The sequence below is a fragment of the Haemaphysalis longicornis genome, unplaced genomic scaffold, assembly GCF_048455015.1.
Source record: "Haemaphysalis longicornis isolate Haplotype H1 unplaced genomic scaffold, Haemaphysalis longicornis Haplotype H1 scaffold_12, whole genome shotgun sequence".
NCBI classification, from domain to species: Eukaryota; Metazoa; Arthropoda; class Arachnida; order Ixodida; family Ixodidae; genus Haemaphysalis; species Haemaphysalis longicornis.
This window is the reverse complement of record NW_027526225.1, coordinates 48,018,590-48,045,101: the sequence shown is the minus strand read 5'-3', so window position 1 is coordinate 48,045,101 and position 26,512 is coordinate 48,018,590. Positions and strand designations below refer to the sequence as shown.

Below are 26,512 nucleotides of genomic sequence, written 5' to 3'. Positions count from 1 at the left end.
GCCTTTTTGAACAGGTTTTGCTGCTTTCCCAACGCCGCCTTCAGGTGAGTCACGGTGGGCTCGCGAACGTTACCAGTAAGAGCACCATATTTCTTGTGATGGCAAGACATGAAGTGGCGTCGAACATTGTACTCTTTCCCCACAGCCACAGTCTGGCGGCAAACTAAGTACAACACCTTGTCTCAATAAGAATCCCATTGCTCCTAAAAGCACCTCTTCTCGTCTTCCACTTTGCATTTTGCAGACTGCTTGGACAACGACATTAAGGCCCGTTAGGCTTCCACAGCAGAAACCTTCGTAGTTTGCAGATCTTCCAAAAACAACCGGTCGAAAATACACCTGTCACATTTACGGAGGCGACAGGCACGTAGGAGCACAATTATGTAGTGCACTCTATCATGATTGACTTGGGGCGCCGCTACCTTTCCCAGTGCTGTCAACAGGTTGCGAGTAGGACGATAGGCGTTAATTTTTGTGTCTCGATATGGGGCGTTCGATGTCTGGAAGTACGCAGTTTCGACGTGCAATGTGCAGTCTTTTCCTCAGCAGCACGATGTCGCCCTATCCCAGGCCATAAATAACGCTGCTACCCGCCCCTAAACGCATGTGGGCGCAATTTGGAGCTCGAACGCACAATTCGACGTGTGGCTGCGCCTTTTTCGCCACATCTGCAGCGAATTCAAAGTGTTTGACACGAAGACGAACAAGAAAGCAAATATCCGCAAACACCACACGATGCCCGGAAACCTTTGAACTTTCTCGGAAGCCTGGAAAACTCCGGTCAACGCGCGTCTTCTCATTAGCGGCGTGCAGCTGCGTTCGCGGGGTCATAAAACACCGCGGGGAGTTTCTCCGCGGCCTGTGCTCGCCGAGCCCTGTGCGCAGTGTAGAGTGCTGGATTCACAAGTCGCAGTTGCTTGCGACCATTGTGCACCCGACTTAATGGCGCCCGAATTCAGGCGCCTCCGGTAAAAAGGTGTGTCCACAATGGTAACGCAAAGCCGTGAAAGACGATATCCAAGCGTTTTCGAGCAGTCTCTGGCCATCTTCGTCTTTGGCTACACAAGCAGGGCGCGCAGTCCCGCATTTGCTTCAATAACAAAAAATAAATGACCCAAGACACTCATGAGAGGGTCGCGGGGCGCGTGTGGCCCGCGGGCTGCGTGTTTGAGACCCCTGGTTTAGACTCTTAAATCGTAGGTCGTCTCATCTTTCGCGTGTGAATAAATCCTCTGAAACATCTACGAGAGCCTCCACTATTTCCCTTACAATATAATATAAATGTATATAGCAATGCTTGTGTGTACATTAAATGGCGCGCCTTTTTATGTCTGCGTAGTCTTCTTTGAAGCTGGAAGGACGGCAAATAATGTAATGTTTTCATTCAACTATCTGCTTTTCTTCTGCGGCTCTATTGTGAGACGCCCATAAATATTATGATCCGTTTATCACAAATAAAACATTGCCACAATTTACGTACATCCGAATAATCAGTTGCAAGCACTCTTAGCTGCGGGTTTAGAAGAAAAGTGGTAAAACACCAGCTTGAGCAATGTTATCCAAGCTAGCGTTGCATAATAATTTCGCTTACCATTCCCGGAACGCAAAGTGGTTTTAATTATAGCACATGTCTTGTTAGGATTCAAAAACTCCAAACTTTCAATTTGGTATTCCGTTTCTGCAAAAAAATTGCAACAAAATAGTTGTCTTGCACGCTATAACTGACAACTAACAAAGCAGCACACACTGTACCGGGACGTAGATAGCCATAAAAAACCAACCCAACGCATATGTAATCCTGCGTGCAAATGCGAAGTCATTGTTGAGAAATAAAAAAGCGCAGGCAGGGGGCGACGGTAGGAGAAGAGGAAGAGGAGGATCGAGGGGCATTACCTCCTCACAGCGGCCACAGTCTAGGGGCGTACCGCAAGGGGCGGTCCTTTCCCCTGTTCTTTTTAACATCCTTGTAAGCGCTATTCCGGTGGTTTCTGGTGTTTCTACATATGTATATGCCGACAATATAGCATTTTTTGCATCAGCACCTGACCTTCAATCTCTTTACAAATTATTGCAGTCTTATCTGAACATTATTGCCTCCTGGTTGGACAGTATTTGTCTCTCTATGAATGTGAACAAATGTTCCTTATTAGTTTTTCCAATCTCAGGTCCTGTCAACATTACTCTCAGTTACCGACAGTGCATAATTCCTCAGGTTCCTTCTTTAAAGTACCTCGGCATTATTTACACCAGTGAACTTGACTGGACCCCACATATAGCCCTCATTGAGGCCAAAGGTGCACGTGCTATTGGGATGTTGAGAAGTCTCAGTCATAGAAACAAGGGCATGCGCAGAGAGACCCTTCTTATAATATACAGAATGTACGTTCGCCCCATTTTAGAGTTTGGGTGCGTGTTATTCTCTGGGTGCGCCGCGTATAAGCTTCATCGTCTGGTTATTCTGGAGCACCAGGCTCTTCGCTGCTGTTTAGGGTTGCCTAAGAATGCAGCAAATGCAGTAGTTTACTTGGAAGCGCGCGTTCCTCCTCTGCTTAATAGGTTCCGGATTCTGACTGTTGAAACTTTTCTGAGAGCTTATAACTCTGAGCTGAACAGGGAGCAGTTTATCTTTATTGCAGAACCAAGGGCGTTTATGGTGCACCAATGGCCCAGGTCCTTATGTCCACAAAGCACTTTGATACAGAGCTTCCTTTCTTCATTGGGTGTAGGAATAAATCAGATTATTCCATATACTGACAGGAGTTCACCTCTTTCTATCAATTTCCGGAACATTTTCCCCAAAAATGCTAAACTGTTACCAGCCCGATTGCTAAATCGTCTTCTCGAAGATTATTTGGCCTCTATGCAACCAGGTGCTATAATTTATACAGATGCCTCTCAACGAGAAGAAAAATCCGGTATCGGAATATTTCCCTTTCCCTTAACTGGACCTTTTCGGTTCGTCTGCGTGTTTTATCCCCATATTCTTTGCGGAATTCCTGGCAATTGTCCTGGCGCTACGACAGCTGGATGTGTCAATTACATCTCCAGTGATAATTCCCGATTCTTTTTCTGTATGCCGAGCCCTTTCTTCCCCTAAATACACTCCCCTTCTGCGGACGTTTCGGTCACTCCTGCCACGTCACTTCACTGAAATTCACCTTCTTTGGGTTCCTGGTCATGCAGGGATCACATTTAACGAGACTGCCGACTCTCTAGCAAGGGTAGCACTTTCTGGGCCTGTAGTAGACGTCGTAGAGCCGACACCTTTAATAACAGCAGCTAGGTACCGTAGGATGCTGAAACTCCAAGTACAGCAAGAATCGGTTTTATTATCATTAAGGGATTTTAATCATCTTAAATTCTCATGGAAACCTGAATGGTGCCCTTCACGCAACCTAAAGGTGGTTATTACAGCCTTACGTTGTCGAGTACCCAAGTTAAATAGGTATTTGCACAGGTCTCGTGTGGCGCCAACAGCTCTGTGCAGCTATTGCAACGAAGAGTCTGTCGATCACTACCTTCTGACATGCCGACGTTTTTCCAGACTGAGACGTCAGTCCCTGGAGGTGCCGCTTTACAGTTTGGGGATATCCCTAACAGTGCCGGCTATTCTATCGTTCGGGGCATTCGAAACGGGGCTCTGCCGCCGGGATGTATGCTCTGCCCTCCTGCGCTACATTGAAAACTCAAAACGAGTCTGTTTATGATTGCGATTGGTCACCCTCGCTTTGATTTTTCAGGATTTTTTTTTCCTTTTTTCTCAAAAATTTTTCCAACCGGTCTAAATTATCTTTCCTAAACGTCTCGTGATTAGATAAGAATTCCATTTTTTTAACCATCCTCTGTTGATTGGCCGATCCCCTGATTGGGTATGTGCCATACCTAAAGGCGCAACAACAACAACAACAACTGCCTCGCTAGCGAATCTACTCGATCACCACATCGAAAGCCAGACTCTGGTCCTCTTTCGCTACACATTTTCTGGTGCCGTGAAACCCGGGAACCGGCGCACAAGCGAATCTACGTTCGACGGCGCAGCGGCTCCGCGGTACGCGAGGCTTGGATACCTTCGTAGTGCTTTATCCTGGAAGCCTTGCCTTCGGCCGCCGCCCCTTTCGGCTCGTGCCCAAGCCCGCCCTTGTCCGCTTGGTATTCGCAACCCCAGCGTCTTGCTTCATCGACTGGTGCCATGGACGCTCTTCGTATTCGCCGAGATATCCTGCGATCGACCGTCTCCAGGACCATGACAGTCCTCGACGCCTTGCTGCGGAGCCAGGCAGCAACGGCCCTTGATAGACAAAATGTCCTCGACCTCATCTTTCATGACCAGGTGAGCCTTCACCTACTCGACGCTCAAGTTCAGGAGAACCTGAAGGATTAAGAATTTGATGCTGACGTTTTGGAATCCATCGATTACGACGAGCGTATTTGCGCCCTGAGAACGCGTGTACGCTTCTCTGCAAGCCAAGACTCTGCCGCAAGCCCCTCCTTCAACCTCATGCGGCCCTGTTCACCACCCACATCGCAACCTCGACTATTTGCGCGCTCCTCAAGGAGGCCCGGCGGCGAATGGTGCCGCCCGTACGGGAAATAACTGGTGCGGTGGCAGAAGAACAGGACAACGACGACGGAGGCGCTGCAGCCTTTCAGGACGCCAAGCAAGGCTCCGATGGGCTCAGCCCGGGAGAGTGGCTCCAGCGACCGCCCAACCCTGGTGTTGCCGAGATTTCCGTTGTGGAGAAATCTGAGGGACCCTGCCGAGACCTCGCCGTCGCTGACACGACCATCGTTTCCGAGACGTCTGATCGGCCTTGCCGCAGCGCTGGCGTCACCGACGGGGCCCTCGTGTCAGAGGTGACATTACAGCTCTTCCTCAACACTAGCATTCACGACTTGACTACCGCTACGGAGACGTCGGACCCGTTCTGCCACGGCCCTAGATTCGATGATGCGACTTTTGTTTTGGAGACCTCCGAGTTTCCCTGTTGCGACCCTTACGTCGGCGACGCATCTCTCGTTTCGCAAGCATTTCACCAACACAGTTTCGAGTCAAATATATTTTCATTGGGTCCAGCAACGAAAACGCGGTTCGTGCAGAAGATGGACTCGCTTCAGGGGACAATAAAGCACCTGCTTCTCCGGCGTTCCGCGAGCGAGGTTCGACTCCAGAGGCGAGCAGCGGCCGCTCTCATACTATCCCGTTGGCGACAAATTCACGCGGCGACACAGGACGGTTGCTTCCGTGATCGCGACCCCTTCTTTGGCGAGCACGATTCTATGCTGGACGCGCCTTTCTGCTACGCTTACGTGCCCGTCCAAAGGAAAGTCTCCTTCTCCGCGAATGAAACAGCATTGTTACTTCAGCGCATCGATGGATTTGTGGAGGCCGGACAGGATATGAACACGACCACAGTGCAGCGAATGCAGTGTCACTGGGCATGTTCTCTGGGCACACGACAAGTGCCCAGAGAACATGCAGCGAATGCAGTGTCACTTTGGTCGTGTTCATATCCTGTCCGGCCTCCACAAATCGATCGATGCACTCAAGTAACAATGCTGTTTCATTCGCGGAGAAGGAGACTTTGCTTTGGTCGGACACGTAATAATCACCCCATCCTACACCACATCTCGCCGTTCCTTTTCCCCTACAACTGTCCGCACTGTCACATACCTCTCACGACTTACCACCACCTTGTTTTCTCTTGTCCTCACCACCCTAACCCCATCCCATCCCCCAACCCTGAGCAGTGGGAGTCTGAGCTGACCAGCTCAGCACCAGAGCGACAGCAAGCCCTGGTGCAACGAGCTCTGGACGCAGCTCGGACTCGCGGCCTCCTGTACTTGGGAGGCTGAGCACATCGTGGTGTGCACAATAAACGTTTATTCCTCCTCCTCCTCTGGGCACTTGGCTGCCCGCATGATCTGTTTCCTTTCGATCCTGGCGGGTACCTTCTGGCCGAAAACCTGGAGCATGGAATTCTCTTCCCGGGTGACCGTATGAACGTTCGCAGTCTTTTATATATGTCACTTTGACCCAACAACCCAGCAAGCGCTCGTTTCCCGTGCCGCTGCCAGCTAGCTCCTAACGAACTTTGCGGCGGCGGGAGTGTGCTGAGAAATAAAAAAATGAAGGCATGGGGCGACGGTAGGAGAAGAGGAAGAGGAGGATCGAGGGGCACTGCCTCGCTAATCTACTCGATCACCACATCGGAAGCCAGACGCTGGTCCTGTTTCGCTACAGTCATGGCTATACCTATTATTGCCAGTCGAAGGCACTTTAAACTGCTTATAGCAAAGTGTATTTTAACAGTAAAGTTAAAAAATAGTTAACCTATATCAGTCCACTACTGTACCTCGAATGAAAATCTAGATCTTGCACCAACTGTTGCCTATTAACATGTAAACTGCCACCATGGCGAAAATGTTATCGCTCTAGTACTTTCAACTCGCTAAGATTTAGAAATCACGAATGCTAACAGTTGCTACGTGAAGTGGTGGATCCTCTAAAAACATCTTTTAACAAACATTTAGGGAGAGACATAATAATGTAAATTCTTGTGTGCTGAACGTTTTGCTGAGCACATGTGCGCTAGAAAAGCCCGAATTTCTGTTCTAACAGCGTCGATTTTAAGTCAAAATTATGCACTTTCGCAAGAACCCTTGAGTCGGGAATGTAGGTGAAGTGAATTACGTTCGCGTCGCAAACGTGCACCGGGCTGCTCACTGCGTGGAATATTGCTACAGTGTACTTCATGCTTCAAGTTAATGTAACCTTGCCGTTTAAACGATAGCAGAAGGGAGGCGCAGACAACGGCGAACATTTATTGCCGGCGACATATTTCGCTTGACGGAGCCACACATCGCGACTGCTAACCGCCCGATTGTGCAGTGGCGCTAACAAGGACCCTACCCGACGTTCCACGAAGCACAGAGAGAAAGATAGAGAGGGAGAGATAAACATTCTACGGAGCTCTTACAGGAACCTTTTCGGGGTGTGGTGACCACCGTACCGGTGAAATGCGGCACCCATCGCCGTGACTCTCCCTGGGATACACAGATCGGAGCTGCCCAGCGGGACGGGCCAGTTCCCACTGTCTGGTAAGGTGATAGATGTCGTGGGGGCAGTTGCAAAGAAGATGTTCGAGCGCTTTTGCTGCAAGGCACCCTCAATCTCCCACTCATTGGCATCTCACAGGGCGCTGTAGTATTCTCGGGCCTATTAAGCATTTCCCACGAAGCCGACATCCATGATGGACGCACAGCTTACAGAATGTTACACCGACGTTTGACCCCGACGAACACCCTCTTTCAATGAGTGACCACAAAAGATAAAACGCGGAAGAATTACGCCCAGGGAGGACTTCCAGCGGAGCTTTGCCGGCCGTAGATAAGCATTCAGGGTATGAACGTTGGGCTGAGAGGCATTTTTTGTTGTAAATGAATGCGCAGTCCATCGGCATTTCTTCGTCATTCGCTTAGAGTCTAAATACACAGGTCAGTTATTCGAATTTACGGTAGTTCTGAGCTGAAGGCCGGCGCACGAACGAGGTTTAATCATCAAACAATTATGCCAATGAATTCGTGAGGTATAGGCCCTTTTTCCTGTCTGCGTTTGTTTTTATACGACACACAAGCGAAAAACCACGGTATTCCAGGCGCGATCATTTAAAAGGGTTCTTTGAATTCGAAACTTCTCTTTCGTTTTGCAGGGCATAGACCGACTCAAATAATCACACTTTTGCTTGTTTATCCGTTCGCTAAAGCCGTTTTTTATGTAAACGGCTGACAGAGGGCAACAAGTAGGTTAGTGACGTGTATTCGGCTTCGGATGTGATCGGACGATGTGCAAGAAAAGAGTTATTCAGACCAGTTTCGGTTTTGGTTCCATGCAACAGCATGCTTGATATCCGATCGTAAGCAAAACACATTGTATCCACGCCTTGTATTCAAACCCATAAACAGTAGGACGCCCACAGGCACAACCAGAGCGGGTCCAAACCATTATGGCTTCGAAAAACTCCCGTCTTCCAGGTACCAACCGTGAGGAGTCATTTTTTTCCTTTCCTTTCACTGCATAACATGTAGAGCTGCTAGAGAAAAAATGGTGCCTGCTGATTGCTCATATTGAAAGCCATAATAAAAAAGCGATACTCTTTTATACTCGTTCATTGCCTGCATCCATTGTGTATATGTTCTCAAAGCACCTGGCCAGCACCCTTTTCCCCTGTACGCTATTGGACCATTTCCGTATAACTGATGGGCAGTGTTCCTCTTCACAACCTCCTTCTTGGGAGCTGAACAGCAAACGAACATTTTGGAGGCCCATAATATGCTCATTTCATGAACACAAACCAATTTGAGCATAAACCAGAACAAAAACGTACGTTAATTATTTATTTCCTCTTGAAAATTTATTTCAAGGTTCGTTTATTGAAGAAGACACATCCACAAACAAAATACTTCGTTCATAAATTAAACAAGACATTGAAGCAAAACGGCGGAGGAAAGTATACATAATGCTATCCAAAACTTAGGCTACACAAACTCAAGTAACCAAAGAGTGGCATTTCTGAAGCCTTCAAAAAATGTAGTTTTTCTTCATTCTTGGCATGGCACAATTTCTCCCTTTATCGATGGCCCAAATTATGTTACAGAGCGTTCACTGCAGCACTCAAGAGAAGCTTTATCACTTCCTCTGCTGTGTGAAAAAAATCACGCGTATTGGAGTCTTAAATGCTCCAGTGGCTTAAAATACAAGCCCGACAAGGGCATCCTTCTGCCTAAGAAGACTGAGAAACTGTGGAATGTTCTAAAGCCCTGAACTTGTTCACGACAATTTCTGAAAACAGCACAACATTTATGACAGCGGCTCATGAGAGCTTCAGACCGCGTGTAGACGTATTTGCGATTATTACATTTTCTCGTTATCTACGTCTACATCTTTCAGAACAAAGTTTACCTTACACGATGTCCGTGTTAGCTTCTTCATAGCTGCGTAGGTACAGTAGGCAGGAACATAAGTTACCGCTCCTAACCTCGAAGCGTTTGCCTCAACAGCAGAATCTGTCACGAAGACAGAAAATTGACACTGCAAGGAATGCACATCAACCTTCAAAACACTTGATGCTGGCAGCAGGTTCAACTGTCCAATTCTGAGAAATCTAGAACTTTTTTCCAAACGCCGTTTTGTGTCTGACTCACGTATTTGCATGATGGACACACAGTGGTTTGCTCCTGACAACTGCTGGTAATTACGGAACCGATCCTCAAAGCTTGAAACTTCTCAAAGCTTGAAACTCTTGGTTTGAACCTTCCCCAAGATGACGTAAGTGAAATGAAGTTCTTCGAAACCATGCATGGCCAGTTCGTGCAAGGCGTGAGCAGTATGGCTAAAGAATGTGTTTCACCCTCCAGACAGTCATTATCATATTTGACACTGGCTCAGTGGTGAAGCCACTGAACTACAGTGCTGAGGAATTCGAGCTGAGGACAACAGGACGACGTTATTGGGCCTTGGAAGTCATCTCGAAGTTGCTGTCATTTTCTTGGTGTGTTTAGATTCATACATTCTACAACTTTAAAATAGTGTCAATGTATACGGATGTTTCCTTAGCGTGCTGGAGTGAAACACATTGCACGAGTTAGAAATCTTCCGCGCTAGCATACCATTTTGTACCTCCATGTTTCAGGGGTTCAGTGCTTTTAAGGCGAGTATTGGCGCTTCGTGCAGCTGACACAACACTTTAAAGTGCGCTGCGAGGCTTTCTCGTGGAGCGTCAGTACTTTTCGGGTCAGGGAAGTACAAGGACTTCTCAATGTTGCGCTGGTTGCGCCAGTTATCTTAATGCCCTTGGGTAAGTGAACCGGGCCTACTACAAAAACAAAGGCAGTGATGGATCAGCAGGATGCTGGCGCCCAATGATGAAACTTGGAGGCTTTTGAAATAACGAGATACCTTTTCGGTTTATGAAGTTATCGTCTTTTATCAGGGCTATGATCTTGAAACCAGATGCCTCCAGATGAATAATAAGCTTCCGAAGAAACTCATGCAGCCCCCTGGCATCAATCTTGCCACGGATAAGATGTGCATCTATTTGTGTCAAGAAAGGAGGCTCTGGATTGTAAAGACGTGAGCTGTTTTGGGAAGTTTTGATGAACAAGCAGCAGTACCTGTGATGGAGCCCGCCTTGTAATCAAAAAGCGGTTTTAGGTGCAATTCATTTATCGTTGGGATTACAACCCGTTCATGCTCTTTCCTCAATTTCTAAACAATGTGGCTGGCAAAACCCAAAATATCTTGGGGATATCGGTTAGCGGAGTTTACAAGTTAAATTGGCTTCTCACACAATTTAGCACCTCCCGACGCAATTCTGCAATTTGACCGGAACATGTTCGTCACTCACTTCGTCCAGTAACGTTGCTGCCAACTGTAGAAGATTACGCATCTTCTCAGAAGGGTTAATGCAGATACTCTTCTGAAACTCTTCAAACATTTGTAGCACTGATTTCAAATCTCTGAGGTTGCACAACTAATCAGAAAAAAACACGTCACCTTATTTTTTCAGTGGGTTTCACCAAAAAATACTTCTACGCGGAGGTCCGACGAACAAACTGCGCGTGAAGTGCCAAACAATGAAGTGCCAAATCCAAAAAGAGAGCTTTCCCATCCTTGTTGATGATAGTCCAGAAGTCGGATTTTTTAAGGCTGCGCAAGGCGCCGAGAAAGTCGGAGAAACCACTTTTGTATTTGGCCTCCTTTTCAGGTTGAGTCTGCTTCGAGAGCAGTATTGCCTCTTGCAAGGAACTGGCTTTCAAGCACACCGTTTTTAAAGTAAAGCTTTCTACCTCTACCTGCCAACGGTTCCTTCGTGGCGTGCGGAACAAGAAACTCCTAACGCTGCTGGGAAGGCGGAGGGCGCTTTCCACGCACGGAGCACAGTGTAGTTGGCGCAGTGATAGGGCGCTATTACCGATCCTTCCCTGCACGCAGGTGACCGCGCCCACCGCCGGACGGGTCGGCGGGACGGCTTTGTCGTCGGCTTTACCGGTGGTTGTTTTGGGCATGTTTTGGCACAGCATTCGCCTCCATTGCGCGCCTCCTTTGGATGGCTTGATTAACTTGTTCGACAGCACCTGCTGAGTAACACGCACAAGGCTGAAGTAGGTGGCCGTGCGGCAAGGATGCGTTAAGGAGGGCGGGAAAACAAAATGTAGAGACCACACACAGACATCTGGCCGCTAGAGAAACTCTACCTTTGCGAAATGCTTGCCACGAATTGTACTTTTTTTCTAAATTGGTGAATACCAATTCGGTTGCGTGTTAAGAGCTATTACAAGATGCGAAAGAGGTCATTGGATCTGACAAATGGCGATTATAAAAAGACCATTCAGCTTTGTCGCAATTCTCGAACTTACTAAAATAACTGGATTCAATCGGTGTAAATGAGAATCACTACGCTCACGTGCCAAATAGTTTCGGTGTCTGCGCTTCTGTCGCGCGGTGATGTAGCCCCGAGCTAGCACATAAGGATGGCTAGGTTCCGCTGTCTCCCCCTTTCAAAAACGAGTTTCTCCGTTTTCTCTCCGCCGACGCACGGCCGGGCTACAGCGGCGGCGCCCGCCGTTGTAGCCTGGTCGTGCAGAACGCTGCTGCGTTCGGGACGACGCCCCCGCGAATTCCAGGGAATGGCTGGTAGACTCTTTGGTTAAACTCTTTGTAGAGCCACATGTGTACATTCAAGGGACGTCCCAGGGCAACTGTTGAGGGGGTCGTTTAAACCTTTGCTTTAAACGACCCTCACAGCCTCTGAATGCTGTACCTCTGAGCCATCGCTGCGATGGCTCAGAGGTACAGCACTCGCCTCGTCCGCGGGAGGTACTGGCCTCGAATCCTGGCACCGCCGGGCACCCACCGGTTTCTTTAACGGTACAGGTGTCGAGTGCGGAACCCTGAAATGGAAATTAACGTCTGGAACGCTGCCTTTACCCTTGCGAGGGGCCCCTGACCCTTGTCCATCTGGCGGGAACCCTGGCCATGATGCCGCGTTGCGCTGTTGCCGGGGGTGAAAGAGTCTGGCGGCATCTCCTGCCACAGGCGGTTGCGAGTTGAGCGTCCATCGTAGCCGCCACACGAATGCACCATGTGCATTCGTGTGCCTTGGTGGCGCAGGGCATCTACCGGTAAAATAGCCCCCAGCGACTTCCCTGCCTGGCACTCGGCCCTTGTGTGGGACTACAACGCTTGGGAAGTTCACCCAGCCTGCACGGGAAATCGCCCCTATAGGAAGGGGCGGCTGCAATACCGCAGAAACGTTTTTGTACATTGTGTACGTTTACAGTGTTGTAGATTTGGAACAATTATCTGTTTTGATCTTCTCTGGCTCAGAAAACAAAACGGTAGTGATGACTCTTTTTTTTCTATGCAAGCAAAGGGTTTGATTCTGTTACCACCACAATACTCCTGCGCATACTATTCCTACAAGGATTTCGGGGTCCTTTTAACAAAATATTATCTATTTCTTTAATCGTTCACAGGTAGTCGAGATCGGTGATCAGATTAGTTCGGAAGTCCTTCTAAAATGTGGTGTCCCACGAGGATACGTACTATCAACAATATTGTTCAATGTCTATGTAAATGAGTTATCGAATTGTACATCCGTTTGCCAAGTATTTCAGTATGCCAATGACATTGTTCTTCTTGCAAGCACTCCGCTTACAGCAAATCAGCTGCAATGTTATACGTAGATACTTCGCCTGTCATGGATAGGGTTTCGATAACTCTATTACTATAAATAAGCAAAAAACCAACCTTGTTTGTTTTTACAATACTCACAAGGATATTCATCATAACCTACCCCTTATTCTTCATGGTTTACAATGTATCAATTGTCAATGCCCTGCGCTTCTACCATCACCCAATGCAAAGTACTTAGCAATTATGTTTGACTCTGATATGACATGGAAGTCACCTATCTATGTTCTGCAATAATCTCGGAGGTTTCTCATGTACTATATCTAACAGCCGTTCCGTCCTCCTTTCACCAGTACGTATGATTATCGTAGATGCACTTGGTTACAGTGTGTTCAGTTGTGTAATCACGATATTTTTCATTGTTCTTTCACTTGGCGCGCGAAAATGAAATGTATCACGATAACGCTGCTACAAAATGAAGAATACAATATCAACATTCGCGGAGGTACTAGCATGCTTTCTGGTTTGCAATTGCATTCTTTTTATGAATTATTTTTCCACACTGTTATTGCCGCCATTTTTGGGATAGTAATTTTTGTTTCGTTTTGTGCCAACGAGACGACTCAGAAATCATCCTTTGTTTCACATACTCCGACGTTACACGTGATTTAGACGTTTTGTGTGGAAATATTATGATCCTAAATATTATGATCCCGATCCCGATACACTGACCCCCGATGTCGTGGCTCAGTTGCTAAGGCGTTGCGCTGCAGAGCACGAGGTCGCAGGATCGCTACCTGGCCGTGGTGCCCGCTTTTCTGGTGGAGGAGAAAAGCAAAAACGCCCGTGTGTACGAGATTTGGGCGCACGTTCAAGATCCCCAGGTGGTCAAAATTAATCCAGAGCCCTCCCCTGCGGCGCGCCTCATCGCCTGAGTTGCGGCGGTGCGTTAAACCCTTCAATCAATCAATTTCATCGACACATGCTCTCAAATTTTATTTAAGGAAAAACTTTCCTGAAGTTGAGCGACCGTGTGTTTTTTTTTTCTTTTGCAGATATGCATTAAACACTGCTTGACTGTTTCTGGTCGTTTTCCTTTTTTGTTAATGTTGTTTCTCTGTTCTGCTTTTATTTCGCCCTCCTCTTTCTTTACTTTCGGTTTTTCTTTTCGTTTCCTGCTGTAATTTATGACGTACTGACACTGGCTTCCGGGTTCGGCTTCACAATCCTGTTTGGCTTAAGCTGATCCGTCATGTACTTTGTACCTCTACGATAAAGAAAAACATTTATTTTTTTTCTCTTACTATTCTGATTTTTATTAATGTTATATAAAAATTACGCATGCAAGTTTTGATCAACATTACGATAATATTAAAAAAAATAAAGCTGAACAAGAATCGCTTTTTTCATTCGACTCTGTAATATTTTTGTCAAGCCTTAGACGCGGTAAGAGTCACTCTAAGCCATGCCAAGCAAGCAACGGCTAGCCGATTTGCGGCGCAAGCTACGACGAGCCCTGTACGGGCCGGCGGCGCCGCCTCGCCGGCTCTCCCTATCCGGCGAAACTATGTTGTCCACATCGTCGAGGAATTTCAATGATGCGGGCAGCATGTTTGTGTTGGGTGAACGGATAAAGCAGGAAATCATGAAGCGTTTTCTGCGTTGGGAAAGTCCGCACACACACGCCGTCCAAAGCCTTGTAGAAGAGAGAAGGCCCCCGCGCGACCTCCTCTTTTAGGCGGCTACATGATTTAATACAACAATGCGGTTATCGGGCTAATATAAAAAAAAAGGGAAGTGAGACGAGGATGAGGAATAAGTGGGCTGTGGAGATGGACTCCCCAGCGTGCTGGACGATCGGGGGCAGGCCGGGAGTTCCTGTCGTTCCTTAAGCCTTTCGTCAGTTCCTCTATTCTTCCACTGACAGTACCACTCTATCTTCCCTGCTTGCCTCTTGCTTCGTTAGCATCTGCAGCCCTTAGCTTTGGCTGTTACTTCCGGAGACTCCTGCGTAGCCCGCGCCTTCAATCTCCTGAACAACGTCCCTGTGCATAGACCACGTGAAACTCCCACATCGTATTTCTGTATTTTCTGGGACTGCTAGTCTCTCGTTACGTTGGTTTCGTTCCGTCGAGCTCTCGCTTCTAGGTTTCATTATGTGTACCTTTCCAGGTTAGCGTAGAAAATGATTCTTAGGTCCCGTCTGCATAAATGTTCAGTATTCTGGAAAGTATAGAAGAGTAAAGGACAATGCTGACTGCTTTAAAGAATAGGATACTATTGATTATACCTTATAGACAGCGCTGCTGGCATTGTTACACTTAAACGTTTATGTACACTTTTTCTACAAGAGTTCCAGAAGAACACACGCATTACCTTGAATTGTGGTATATATCTGATCTGTACCTTCCGGATACACGTTCATGTGAGAGGAAACACCAACCGTGCCTTGTAGTGATAGGCTGGCCCTGTGGAAAAATACCGATTATGGGTCATATTAGCATAACCGTAACAGTGCACATATTCACACTACCCACACACACACACACACACATATATATATATAGTAAGGAAATGAGGGGCTTGTTGAGGAAATGCAGAAAGATAGGTCAGCAGTCTACAACGCCAAAGGAGGCATGAAGGTGCGGTTAGGCTCTTTTTTTTTACTACGGTTAATGAACTAAACATTTTTTTAATATACAGAAGAAAGAAAGAAAAACACGCGCCCAGAGTGGGGACCGAACCCACGCCTTTCGATTACATGTCGAATGCCTTACCAATTCGGCTATCTGGGCGACTGTGTTCTCCTTCACTTTCTGGGCTATTTATATTTACTAGAAGTGTATCTGACACTTGAGGGTGGTAGCCAGCGCCACTCTGACTACACGGGGAGAAGGGGACCTTCTTTTCAACCCCCGGGGCGTGACTCCAACGTCTACAGCCTGTCATGAGCGGGTAACTGGCGGGAAGCCCTCTTATGCTACCTAGGCATCAAGGCTGCCAGAACCGAGACCCTCGCTAGGCTTTCGCAGAATAATATAGTAAGGAAATGAGGGGCTCGTATATTTAAAAACAAATGTTTAGTTCATTAACCGTAGTAAAAAAAAAAGACAAGAGCCTAACCGCACCCTCATGCCTCCTTTGGCGTTGTAGACTGCTGACCTATCTTTCTGCATATATATATACATATATATATATATATATATCTTGCCACGGCCCTCTTAAAGGGGTCCTGAAATACCTTCCGCCATTGCGTGGATGTACATGTAACCAAAGAAAGCAATGTATTAGAAATCTCCCCCCGCAAGAATTTTGTTGAAGCGATGAGTATTAGCTGAGAAATCGTAAATCAAAAACCGCGCATTATCGTCGCGCCGCGTTTCCTCCTCCTTTCAACTTACTCTCCGCTGTTGACGGCGAGCGACCCTTCCCTCCCATGATGCTGCGCTCCTCGGCGGTGACGTACTTCCGCTATTGCGCTGCTCACACAGCCGTCTGCTACGGGCAAGCTTTGTTGACACCATGAATCCCGCGCCCCGCTCAAGGCTGGAAAAGCGAACGAAAAATCTCGCCCCATGTGTGCGGTGGCCTGGCCTTGCCCTTTCGCGGTGTACGTTGCTGCAGAACTTTGCTATCGGCGGCACGCGACTTTTTATCGGCGGCGAACTCGCAGCCGCACGGGGAGGATCTTGCGCTCACTGGCATGGATGCACCGCGCACTGCTTATCCACAAAGCGCCGTATCAGATGTGGCCCCGCTGGTGCCGGGTCTTATTTTGTGGCGGTGGTAATTCCTGCCGGCGGCATGTGAAAAAGACATTTTAAACCGACACAGAACCCGCGCACAAAACGCCAGTTCAGCTTGGGGCGACGCGCGGTGGAGAGCAGCAACGTTGGCAAAACATGCTCCGCTGCGGCTCTGAGCTTTCTAGCGCTGGAGCAAGCACCATTTCTTTGACAATATCAAACATCGGTTGCCCTGGCAACAAGGCACAAACCGCTCTAGAAGTCAGTTACGGTTGCGTGATCCCGGTTCAGCTTGGGGCCCCACCTCGCGGCATATGGGCACTGCAGGCATACTACTCACTCCCATTTGGAAGTGCGAGATGCGTTTGGCATTACAGGAGGCGATGGTGTGTGTGTTGTGGACGCCTTTGTTTCGCGATGAAATGCGACGTTGTGCTTCTGCGGGTGGATAGTGCTTCCCATGGTCTGGATTATCTTTCTCAAGCGGCGTACGACTCAACCTCGCATGGGGTATGTGCAGTGTGCGTGGCTAAAAGCCATCTCGGCTTGTGCGCCAGAGTTAAGTGACTTGCTGTTCGTCCCTGCAAACCGCGCGCGAGGTGAGTGCCGAATTTACGAGGGGTAGGAGGAGGCAACCCATCGTCTGTCAATCGCGGTTCGGACTTGCAACGCATGTTGTGACGTTGTGTTCGTTCGAAACGCATCTCTGGATTGATTGGAAGTTGAATAAAATGTATGCGTCCAACCCGGGCATTCGGCTCAGGGCGTTCTCTGCGATTGCAAGAAAGAAGTGCCACGGGGCTTCAACGCTTTCTTTATGGAACGTACTCAAGTAAGAGAATATTCATGTCGTGTTATGGCCCTGTTGCATTCAATACAAACGGTTAAGCGTTTGTTTACACTTGTTTCGTTTGTCGTAAAATGTCCAAGCACTCCGGCACTCCGCTGGCAGATCAGCCGGCGAGCCGACGCTGAGCAGACGACTCATCTCTTTGCCGGAAGTGCGTGAAAATGCCGCCCAATAGCAGGATGTCTAGCTCATGACGAACATTTGGGAATTGATGACGTAGACATGTGAAGATGGCGGCGTCCAAAAACACGAAGGGAAGGGTGACAAAAAAGCGACAAACTTTGCAACAAAAGTGTGAGCTTTCCGCTGCGCGTAAAAGAGTAATACTTGGCACACATGATGTTGATGACCCAATCTAACGATTGCGCTAGTCAATTTAGTGTGCTCAAAACGCCTTTCAGGGCCCCTTTAACAATTCACTTGGCAATGCACTGGAACACCTGGTGGACAATCCATCCATCATACATTTCATTAATGGGTACGTGCCACATCAGTGGGTCACGCAAGGCAAGCGGAAGCGAAGACGAAGAAGTCACCTAGAGACAGACAGGCTCGAGCTCCGCTGGTATCCTCGGCTTCGGTCTATACGCCTCCTACTTTGAGAATAGATCGCTTTTATGCACAGCGGGTAAATATTCCGCATTTGCCTCGTAACAACATTTTGGTGGACCGTGCGGGGTACCCCCATACCGACACTCAAGCGTTTCCCGCGCCTGCTCCTGAGGCATTTTCCTGAGGGTTCCTGGATTGCGTCGGCTTGCATCAGCCCCGGAGCTTCATGAACACGTCCACGTCCCTTCCCCGTGTCCCCAGCCGACGAGCCGCCGCGACCAGCCGAGAAGAAACCCGATGTGACCTGAACTGACGACGATTCCGCTCCCCCGCCCTGTACACCGGCGCATCCCCAAGGACCTTCGGCGTTTAAGCTGCATTGGCAGGAATCACTGTTCGTGGGTAGTCGTGCATCGGGCTCATCCCCTTCATTCGTGGTGGCATGGACTTCCTCACAGTTTATAATCATCTCATTTTTCATTTCGCGTACTCGCCCATCCACTGCGCCCTCGACCGGGACGGTCGACGCATCGACGAGGGGGCCATGTCACGAAGAGAAGACGAAGAGGACGAAGTTGTGTGCGTGGTGGAGTGGCTTTCTGGGGGGCTGTGATGGACGCCATCGTGTAAATATATGACTTCACATTCAACCGTTGTTCCTGTCATTCGTCCTGCCGACACGTAATAATATATATACGCAGTAGAAGAAACTTCTCGAGGAGCCAGAAGAAATGGTTCAGAAAATGGTTGACTCACGATTAAAAACAAAAACAGTGGTTTACTGACGTTTCGACTGGAGGACCAGTGTTTTTAATCGTGAGTCAACCATTTTATCCTGTATATATATATATATATATATATATATATACAGTCAAACCTCGTTATACCGAACAGTGCGCGAACCGTGAAATAGTTCGATATAACCGAAATTCGATATATAAAATTTGATCAAAAACGCGTCAAAATGCAGCGCGATTCAATCACTAAAAAGGCATCGACAAGAATGACTACTCACATGAAGCGTTAAAGTGAACTATTTATTCCCAGGGGAAAAAAACTGCAGCAGCGTTGACTGTTTCTTCGAGTTGACCATCACTACGCCGCACGCGGCTGACACAGCGCCTTGCAAACACAGTCACGTAACTGCGCGAACAGTGTCCGCTAGTTTAAACCACGCACGACGCTGAAGAGTTCGTTAAGGCGTTGAGGCTTGAGCTTATACGACTGAAACAAGGCAAGACGATGACTGAAGCTGGTGAACAACGACTGATCCAACTGGTGAACCGGCTGAGCCTGAGTCAGCCAACTGCGTATGCCGCCTAGCCTGAATGGCGCTACCAGCGCCTCAGGCATGCGTTTGAGTCGCAAACGCCTGCTGCGCCAGCGCTATTCTCCCCTGCGTTGCGGGAAAGCCTGCCGCCTGTCTCCGGAGCGCGCGCTTTCGGCCGGCGCTGAGTTCGATATATCCATTTCTTAACCGACCGAGTTCGATACAGAAAATTAAAAATGCATGTAATTCTTTTAAAAAACTGACAATGGTTCGATATAAGCAATAATTCGATATACCCGTGTTCGATATAACGAGGTTCGACTGTATATATATATATATATATATATATATATATATATATATATATATATATATATATATATATATATATAATTTGGAAAGAAAGAAAGTGGAGATAAAATGCCCGCCAGGTGTGATCCGAACCCACGACCTCCAGAATACCGGTCTGGTGCGATAATCACTACGCTACCGGCGGGGCGATTTTCCCCCCACTTTCTGGGGTATTTATGGTAAGGTACTTTTGTTTCCTGTGCTCGGGGGTGGTAGCCAGCACCACTCAGACTACTCGGGGCGAAGGGGACCTTCTTTTTGATTCCCGGGCCGTGACTCGAGTGTCTACGACATCTCAAGAGTGGTCATCCAGCGTTGAACCCTCTTAAGCTTCCTATGGCACCAACACTGCCAGAACAGAGGCCCTCGCTATGCATGTAGCGAATGTTTCAATGACCTACCACATCCTCCCCTTTGCTATCCGAGGTTTTCTTGACTGCCAACTCTTATTTCGGTATTCTGTTCGCGAGCCCCTCATTTCCTATTCTGATTCGCTAAATGCATAGCGAGGGCCTCTGTTCTGGCAGTCTTGGTGCCATAGGAAGCTTAAGAGGGTTCAACGCTGGATGACCACTCTTGACATGCCCTAGACACTCGAGTCACGGCCCGGGGGTTAAAAAGAAGGTCCCCTTCACCCCGAGTAGTCTGCGTGGCGCTGGCTACCACCCCCTAGCACAGGAAACAAAAATACCTTAACGTAAATACCCCAGAAAGTGGAGGGGAAAATCGCCCCGGCGGTAGCGTAGTGGTTATCGCACCAGAACGGTATTCTGGAGGCCGTGGGTTCGGATCCCACCTGGCGGGCATTTTTTTCTCCCAGTATTTCCGAAGCTTACTTAGTAGTATATGGAAATAATAGTTAGCGGCGCCCAGTTTCGATCCCACGACCCTGTGGGCGGAACGCGAGGTACATGGTGCTCTTCCCACTGCGCCACAAAACCGAGACAGAATCAAATGCTGCGAACGCGCCTTATATCCTTGACTCATTCAAACTACGTTAAGATGCTACTGATACAGCACATGATGAGGCAATGATTAACACTTGCAATAAAAAAAAGAAGCTCCCACTTTCAGCAACAATGATGGAGTAAATGTCGTTGCGACAGCGAAGCCCCAAGCATACCACTTAGAGAGATTGACCCAGATTGGCCAATAAAACATAATAATAATCATAAAACATAATAATTATACGCGTTCCCGACAGGGTTCACGCGATTTCAGAATCAATCCTACGGAAACACCAAGTGAATCCCACGATGCGTCGCATCTACACAGGGTTCCCCTCGCGGGGAGGTGGGCGCAATTTTTTCCTCCATTCCTGCTCCTCTCATGCGACTTCTCGGTGTAAGTTGGGAAATTTCTCACTCGTATAGTGCCTACGAAAACGTTTTTTTGATGCTACGCCGTGTCCACACTTCCCCATGGATACTCAGACATTTCAATCCGCGCGCACTAACAGAGATTAACACCGATGGCCGTGATATCGGATAAGGGGCTGACCCCCCAAGAAAAGGACGGCTATAATGAATACTTAGAGAGTTATGCCATTCGTATGCTGACCAAAGGGGACGCGAACTGCTCTGTTACGGAGATCGAATGTTTGGCTTTCTCTTTTAGCCATCAATACATTTCGACCCTACCTGTATTAACGCCCGTTCGACGCCGTGACGCGTCATGCTCTTTGTTGGTTGTCTTTACTAACGTATTTCCACGGTCGCCTCACGAGCTGGGCCTTCTGCCTTCAAGAGTATGATACCCGTGTTCTGTACAGGTCAGGACGGAAGGATAATGACGCTGACACCCTTTTTCGCAAACCCCTTCTATCGGACGTCGAGCGCTTGGCCACGGCAGAAAACATCCCGGCCTATCATTCCATAAGGGACATGAATGCTGATCAGCATAAGGACCCGTGGATCACGTCAACGCTCAAATATCCATCCTGCTCACCAGCAAACGCTGTTCCAAGAACATTGCGCCGTCAAGCTGGTCACTGCCCCATTCGTATTTGCTCCTCTACCACCGCAACTACCACACCGAAGGTCGAAATATATCTCCTTGTGATTCCTCGCCACTTACGCAAGGAAATTTGTTTTTCACGACGACGCGCAGTGCACCCATGCCGGAGTCCTTAAAATATACAAGCGCCTTACACTTCCCTACTTCTGGTGCTGAATGTATGCCTTTGTAAAAAACGTTTGTTAAATCCTGTCCATACTGTCAACGGCGCAAGCCTTCCCCGGAGAACACAAGCGCCCCACTTCAAATATTGCTCTGTCGAACAGGTCCCTTCGACGTGCTGCCTATAGGCCTCTACGGCCAATTTTCCAGCACAGCTCCTGGTAGCCGCTGGATCATCGTCGCCGTTGGTCATCTGACGCGTTACGCCGAAACAGCTGTGCAACCGGTGGCACGACTCGAGAAGTAGCGCCATTCCTTCTTCAACGGCTTATTTTCTATCCGTGCGCTCCTCGCGAGCTACTCAGTGACCGAGGTCTCGTATTCCTATCCGACGTCGTGGAGACCGTCCTAGATGAGTGCAACATCGTCCACCGCAAAAGCCTGTCATACCACCCACAGACCAATTTCCTGACGAAGCGATTTAATCGCACACACGTGGATACGATCGCCATGTATATATCGTCGGAAGTACTACAATCGGGACCTTGTTCTTCCGTTTGCGACGGATCCTCAGAATGTAGCTCAGTCCTAAAACCACCGGATTCCCGCCATTCTTTTTGCTCTACGGTAGTGATCCTTCCTACATTATACAAACCATACTTATATACCGACATGATGTCCCCGAATATATGCCAGCTTTAGACGTTGCTCGTCGCTAGACGTCGCTCAAGGAATGTCGCGAGCTATTTACATAGTAAGACCAGCAGCGCCAGAAGGCACATCACGATGTTTCTAACACAGCTTCAACTTTCGTTGAAGAATATCCCTCGTCTTGCTCTGCGTACTATGCCCGACTCCAGGACAGTCACCGAAATCTGTGTTTTCTAGCGCCATACGGCCACCTCAAGGCAGCGATAATCTAACGCAAGTTGTAGTCGTAGCGCAGCAGGCTGCAGCAGCTTCTGAACACCGAAGAGCTCGGCGACAGGTGACCCTCGCAGCTGCTACATCGAATGCGGCAGCTATTGGGCGATCATAGACAGGAGCTCTACAATCCACTTCTCGGGAGCTCTTCCTTCAACGCCTCCGACTGACATGGCATTGTCACTTGCAGCAGCCGCTGACATGCCAATTGACCAACTCGCTAACTGGTTGGCCGCATCGCGAACTATTCCCGGTCCCAAACCTTCGCCACAGTCGCTAATGCGCCCTTTACGTAAGGGGACGACTATGTTGGCTTGGTCGACTTGACAGCAGTATTCAAGAAATAAGCCATCAGTTGTCATCCACCGCACCCCTCTTGCAGCGACACTGACGTGCATCCTGCGGCCGACGGTGCTCCTCATCTCCGTCCCGTTCTCCCAACTGCTTCTTCGTAACACTCGGTAGGCCTGGTCCTTCGGGCATCTGTTGGTATCGTACCTTCGCTGGTGCCACCCGCAAGTGCAGCCAGCCTTGCTCATTCATGGATAGAAAACTAGAAAATCGGACACTGACGCCGGCAAGTGAACCCGATCACGCAGTCAGCCGCCTCTTCTACGCCACCGACAAGGTTGCCGGCCTTCGCTTCTTGGTCGATACGGGAGCTGAGCTAAGCGTCGTACGGTCCTCTCCATTAGACCCACGGGGCCGAGAAAAGACCTCGCCGATAATCGCCGTCAACAAGTCGCCGATCAACACCTGCGGCCCGCGGTAGCTCATAGTAAGTTTTGGCCTACGTCGCACCTTCCGGTGGCTTTTCACAGTGGCCAACATCAAGCCGCCGGTTCTTGGCGCCGATTTCCTGGCTTTCTACATTGTAGCCGTGGGCATGCGGTCTCGACACCTCGTGGTCATTACGAAAAGCCTTTCAGTACATGGCGTTCTCTCCTGTCATGGCGACCTGACTTCGAGCTATCGTGCCATCTTCCTTGTACGACAAGATCACAAGACCCAACAATAGAGAGGCCCTGGTGAAGCACACAATTGCCCAAAACATCCTCACGAAGGGACCCGCTGTCTTCGCTGGATCGCGTCGTGTCGCCGAATCGCGTACGCCATTGCTAGGCGAGAGTTCGAGCACATGCTAGAACTGGGAATCGTTTGTCCATCCTCTACCAAGTACACGTCAGCCATTAATATGGTACTCAAGAAGACCCGGGGAATAGAGGTCATGGGGTGACTATCCCGTTCTGCAGCAAGGTGCCGACTTGGGGTAATTGTTGTACTTGCATCTTAAGGAACAGCTCGAAACGACAGATACACGGGGACGCGCTTGTCTTGTTCACTTCTTTCTTCGGGTGCCCGTCGTTTCACGCTGTTCCCTAAGATGCATGATATCCCGCCCCATCATCGTTCTGGACCGGTACCCGCTATCACATTTGCAGGACTTTACCGCCAATCTGGCAGGTTGCAAGATGTTCAGGAAGGTGCACCTGGTCAAAGCCTATCCCCAGATACATGTGGACACAGCGTACATCCCGAAGACTGTCATCATTATCCCATTCGGTCTCTTCGAATGCGACCGCATGCCCTTCGACCTGCGCAATCCCGCCCGGACGTTTCAACGTGCGATGAATAAGGTTACCCTTTGTTTAAATTTTGTCTTTGTCTACCTCGACGACCCCTAGGCCGCAAGCATATCATCATCCGAGCGCGAAGAGCACTTGCGAGCCCTTCAATCCGCTTCACAAATACGGGTTCGTCATAGGCCCAAAAACCTGCGTCTTCGGCATGCAGGGCATCGAGTTCCTGGGCCAGCACAAGCCACTAGCTGCATTGCCTTTAACAAAGCTCGTTGTAAAGTATGTCCGCAAATGACCACCACGCAGCGCGCCGCCATTACAGCCTCAGACTGCTACGTAAATGTAAAAATGCAACACCAACCGCGGCTCTGCCAATGTATAACTCCTCTAGTGCACTATTTTAGACCAGATTATATTGGTCACACTGGAACTTCCTTTCGGAAGGGGTGCAATAATCACCGTGCTCATGTAAAAAGTTGTCCTTATCCTTTGTAAAGACATGTGAACGGTGCCAGTTATACATTTGAACATCATATAGCCGCAATTTTGGAATCCACTTGAAAAACCATCACGACCGCGAAGTTCGAAAGTCTAATGTCATTTCTAAGTGGTCAGCTTCGCTTTTCAGATGCAACGCATCTCTTTACCTCGCCTTGTCCCGCGTCCTTGTCGCGGCGTAGTCCCTTCCCTCCCCCATTCTTCTCGCCGCGGCAGCTCCGCGCTCCGCCGCTCTCACCGCAGCACCATCTGTGCGTCAGCGCGGTCAGCGCGCAGCTTGCGCTCGGCTGCGCTCCCTCCCGTCGCCGTGCCAGCTGTGCGTTAGCGCGCAGCTTAAGCTCGGTTAAAAATTTACACCATCTTCCCGCGAGGGGAACCATGGGGTAGATGCGACGCATCGGGGGTGAACATGCTGCGTAAATAGGATACACAACAACAACAATCCCCACGCTCACGTCGCTAACATAACGGAAACGCAACGACAACCCCCGATGCGTTGCATCTACCCCATGGTTCCCCTCGCGGGAAGATGGTGTAAATTTTGTCAATGACAATTACTGGAAACTAATGTTCTCATCTTTTGCCTACAGTTGCCGACCTTTGTATTATTCAATTATTTTTATTTTGGTATATTTGTGGTATTTATAATCCCACACCTGAATTACCATTGCGGATTCGCACAAAGTCCATTCTAGCGAAAATAAGGTATTTCAATCTGTGACTACCCAGTAGCCGGTTCGGATGCTTCACCACGTACAGTGGCAATATCAGCCTAGCGCCGCGCAACAACAGAATTTTCGTTTGGGCAGGATGCTGCTTTTCTACTGCTATTGGAATCATTCAACCATCTATGGGCCATCAGTGGTTGAACTAGCCGCAAGAGCCAGGATTGCTTATGGACTTCCGGAATAGGAAGCCATCCCACAATTTATTTTTGCTCATTAAAGTTTCTTCTTGTTCTTCTTCTTTGGGAATATGTGTTTGTTTTGGGGTGCATTCGTCTGTTCCTATTGCATTTACTTGATTTCCTTAGAAGAGAAATATGTGCTGACAGGCCTTATTTTGCTGACTTCCTTTTCTTGTACTGTATTGCAGTCCCCTCCCTGGACTGCTTGTTCCCCCTCTGGCATCTGTCTTCCCTACTATGCACTTTGACGTTATTTATCTATTTTTTTCTTAATGATAGCTAATGGAGCGCTGTCAACAAACTCCAAATTTTCTTTGCTGTCGGTATGCACCAGGCGACATGTCTCCCGTACATGACGATTTTGTGTACATGATTTTTATGCGTTTTCTGATTCCCTCACTTCGTTCCGAGCTCCACGCGCACTTGTGTTCTGTCTGCAGGAGCCAACCATACGTACCTGCAAAACTTGATTAGTTACCGTCTTGCCGTGCAAGCAGGACACCTACAGTTTTGAAGAGTTTTGAAGTTCAAATTCAAAACTAATCGTCAGGATTGGTTGCAGCGTGCCTTTGGGGGCTTGTGTGCTGCCGGGTTGCCACTCCCGTCGCCTTGAATACACAGGGAGAACCGTGCGCAACCTATTATCATGTTACTGTGATTAGAAGAGTTGGTATCGTATATAGCTACACCTGTAAAACATAACAAGTGCATGCTCGAGGAATTAGCAATTTTTCACTCCATCGGGGGTCGTAATTGCTAGAAATTGTAGGAACGGAGAGTGGTTTGTAATCATTATTTTTGTATATTTGTTGCCTTTAACCGTTTCAAGCAAACGCTGTTATGAATACATTCACTGCCACAATGCTAAGCTGCTTCAAAAGCATGTTTGTGTAGACGTCATATGGCGTATGTGTTTTTGTGCGTACATCCCTTTTCTGAAGCAAGAAGAGTTTAAGTTAGACGCGGCGTAGGCGTTTAAACTAGGTGGCCGTATTGCAAAGGCCACAAAAAACAGAGAATTTTAC

The 26,512-nt window shown here is 48.5% G+C and overlaps 1 long non-coding RNA gene across 1 annotated transcript in view; it reads right to left on the bottom strand.

Moving 5' to 3' along the window:
• Nucleotides 1-26,512, bottom strand: part of LOC144161950 (uncharacterized) — a 115,433-nt gene that overhangs the window by 21,505 nt on the left and 67,416 nt on the right. Inside the window, exons 6-7 of the long non-coding RNA XR_013320539.1 lie at nt 15,068-15,159; nt 1,592-1,678 (exon numbers count right to left, since the gene is read on the bottom strand). This is a non-coding gene — a long non-coding RNA (uncharacterized LOC144161950). The remainder of the gene's footprint in view (nt 1-1,591; nt 1,679-15,067; nt 15,160-26,512) is intronic.